Genomic DNA, 3,920 nt, shown 5'->3' on the forward strand with positions numbered 1-3,920 from the left:
CGCGCTGAGGGGCCGGCGTCCCGCCTCACCTGGCCGTGAGGGAGCGGAACCTCCGCCGGCCGCGCCCCCGCTGAGGTAGCGCCGCTGGCCCGCCGGGGCCACGGCCGCCAGACGGCTACCGAGCAGGAGGCGGAGGGACGCCGCGAGCTGTGGAGAGCGCCGCTGGCGCGCGGCGGCCACGGGCCGTTAACGACCGTTAAACGGCCGCTGTGGGGGCGCGAGGCGCGCAGCCCCCCCGGCGCGCGCTGGGGCGGCGCTTCTCCTCAGCGCGGCCCCGCGAGCCTCCGGCTGCTCTGCGTCCTAAACCGGAGGGCTGACGGCAAAATAATCCAAGTTTTGCGCAGGTTTTTCCTGCCCAGCACCTGTGAAGCCGTGGTTTCCAAACCCCCATGCCCTACCCCGGGCCTGCGGGTGTTGTCCAGCAACTCGCACCCCCTGTTCCTTGATTGGAGGCTTCAAACAAAACTCTGGGTGCAGAGATGGTTTCAGACTACTAAAAAAAATATGAAAATACGGCCCATATGCTTTGAACAAACAGTCCAACTGAAACTTTATTTGGATTTTCTTGTATTAAGCGTTTAGAAGCAAAAAGAGCAACAAATTTGCTGCTGTAGTAGCAAAGGAAACTCAGGACTTTGCATACATAGATGGTACCATTTTAACTATTCCAGTACAATGATAGCTGCATAGATGGTTTCCATATCAACATGAGAAAGGGAGTACCTAGGCAAACTTACATCCCTTGTGTATGTTATTTTCATATATACTAGGATGTAAGTGCTCTAACACTGCTGTTAAAAAAAATCGTGATCAAAATAATTGAATCTATGCTGAAGCGCAGCCGTGGCTAAAGGTTTTTGCTTGTAACCTGGTTAAAGACCTGCATCACCCAACAGCCATTCTTTCCTTCAAGGGTAATTTTGCTCCATCAGATTAACCCTAAGACCCTGGACTCGCATACAATGCTGCTGTATAGTGACATGGTCCAGTGTAGATGCCCTTGGATCAATTCGCATCTTGGTGTGCACGTTTAAGTTAGTCAGTAGTCACAAAAACTAAGCCTGGTTATCTTGCACACCCGTACTACAAAATAAAAAGTATCGTTAAAAGATATTAACATCTGTAATAGTCTGAGCTATGCCAACATTAGCAAAGGAATAAAAAGTGTCCTCTTAATTAAAAAGGAGACCCCATAAGGTTTGCTTTATATCTTGCAAATACTTGACAATGTACTAATTTAACAAAATGATTGTCATATCTGTTATTAAAATAAGAGATAAGTATTTCTTTCTTGCAATTTACAGGTAATTTTGCAGATGTAAGTTGTCTCTAAACAGCTATAACATTTTGCCTTGAACTCACCATAATGATAAGCTTCTGATAATGTGGCTTTCTGTATTCATCATACAACTTAAACTCTCCTCGAGACTTTCAGCAGGTACATGGACCACTTCCTTATTCTCTCTCTGCAGTATTATCTTATTTTCCAGCTGCAATACTGTTTAAAAAGCATCTTCCTCTACTCCATTGCTTTTCTTCCTTGTTTTGGCTATTTCTGTCTTACAAATTTCGCTTTTTCGGCTATTCCTAGCTATTCCCTTATGTGATAACATGCCAGACCACATTCCCAGGCTCCATTGCTCATGTCCCTTTGGGTGAGGGTATTCCTGTGTTCTTCTATTTCCTCTCAGAGCTTACAAGGAGGCTGTGGGACCCTCTGTGCCACGCTACACTCCCAGTCTCAACCTTTCTTTGGGATCTCTTTGCTGGAATGCCAACAGAAATGCACCAAAATTCCAGAGAGCTAAATGTGGCTATAAAGTGCCGTGCAGTGATGAGACCAGGTGTTACTGGCCACCCTGTGTTGTTTCTGCATCTTTCTGCCCCCAGTCTGTCTGCCTTTCTGGACCCATCTAGTGTTTCCCTTTGTACCCAGCTACTGACTTGCTTTGGGGCACAGACCAGCTTTCTTGCTCTGTTTGCACAGATTGCAATACAATGGGGTCTGTGCCCAGGGCCGAGTTCTGCAGTAGCAATCTGTGACAATAGTATTAGAATAATGAATGAGGTCTCCTATCAATCTGTCATTTGAGGATCCAGCTTTTGTTGTCTCAGTAATGAGAAATGACTCTAATTTTTGCTGTATCTCGGTGAATGTAAAGATCATAAATATAGCTACCTGGTTAGTTTACATTATTACACTTACTGCATTATTAAGTATTATGTTATATTACATTGTATTATATTATTAAGTATTACATAAGTGTATTACATTACATTTATTAAAATTTGCAAATATGTATATTTCTGTTGAAAAAAATTAATCTCAGTATAGATGAACCTGAAAGTGCTCACATCAACGTACTGGAATAATGCAGATTTCCTTTCACATTTCTACAGAATTTTTGACCTTTCATTTCTTTTCTCTTCAGTCTGTCACTTGTTTCCTGGAGTATCATTAAATTGATTTTGCCAGTGGTAACTGCAGAGTTTGAAATTAGTCCGACTACCTGCATGACCTAATATTATCTCCTGAGATCAAGTCAGACTCCAGTCACAATTACCAGCTATGACAGGTAATGTTTGTGATTTGTTATGATAGAGTGGAAAATAACATATTTTTTTAATAATATACCATTTCTAGGCTTTATTTATATTCAGAGAACATTTAAAAATGAAGGCATTGTGTCAGGCTTCTGACTTGGCTTCTGGGATTACTTTTGCCTTCCATCGCAGCTGTTCTAATACTTTTTCTTCCCATTTCCCTAATTACCAAACCCCAGAGCCTTAAGGACAAATATGCTTTGTCAGAGCAAGAAGTACAACAGTCATATCTGCTTCTTTGAAACAAAAATGTTACTGGCTTGTGCATGTCAGGAATATTCTCTAGAATTTCACTAGGTGAGACAGTAAGGCTGAGGACATCTTTTTTTTTCAGTTTGTGAGGCAGATGCTAAGTGATCTCAGAAAACTCAAAGAGGAGTGAAACATGACACGAAGTATTCATAAATGCCATCTGACTTGTTTATGGCCCTGTGTTAATCTTTGTATTAAAAGTATTCTACTACTCTGATGCTTAAACTAACGTATGGGAGCACCATTTCAAATGTCAGCAGTTCTGGCATCTGTGGTGATGTTTCAGGTGAAGTAAAGCTTAGTCAAGTGTGTGTGCAGGGGGCCTTCCATGCAGTATATGATGTAAACTTTTTTATAATCTGTCATTTCAAATACATTTCAAATTCATTCAAATACATCTTAAATCATTGTCTCAGAACAGGTTTATTTAAATGCAGCATAAATCAAATCTTGGCATGTAAATTAGGTGATGGGGGGTGGGGCATGAGCATGAATGTATGCATTTTCCACTGTGGTATGGCAGACTGAGAAAACTGACAATGATAAAATAATCTTATTCCATATTATAAATGATGCTATGAATACTCTGCCAAAGCCAGTGGAGCCTTCAAACCCCTTAGTAGAAGGTATGCTACTTACAAGGCTCAAGGAAGTCAAGCAAGATAAACTGATAACCCACCACCACCACCACCTGCTATGAGAGTGTGTGGCTCAAATATGACCAGACTATTTTGATAACTACTTTAGAAGGTTTAGAAAGACAAATTTAAGACACATAGTTATAAAAATAGCATTTACTATGTGTCAAATTAATCGTTGGTAAGTAATGTTAGTCAAAAATCATCGTCATTGTTACTTAAGCATTGAAAGAGAATGATTAGGGCCCTAACAGCCTCACCTGGGACTGTGACCCACATTCGCTGCTCTAAGGGCTCCATTTAAGCTCAGACCTAGGCCTTTACTTCCTGTTTGAGATAAGTTGTAGAACTGTTGGTTTCTGGATTAGTTATAGGTTTGTGTGTGTTTGGTTATGAGTCTTGTTGATTTGGTCCTTGACTAATGGA

This window comes from Rhea americana, unplaced genomic scaffold (assembly GCF_003343005.1).
Source record: "Rhea americana isolate MKP2758 unplaced genomic scaffold, rheAme1 scaffold_2, whole genome shotgun sequence".
In the NCBI taxonomy this organism is placed as follows: domain Eukaryota; kingdom Metazoa; phylum Chordata; class Aves; order Rheiformes; family Rheidae; genus Rhea; species Rhea americana.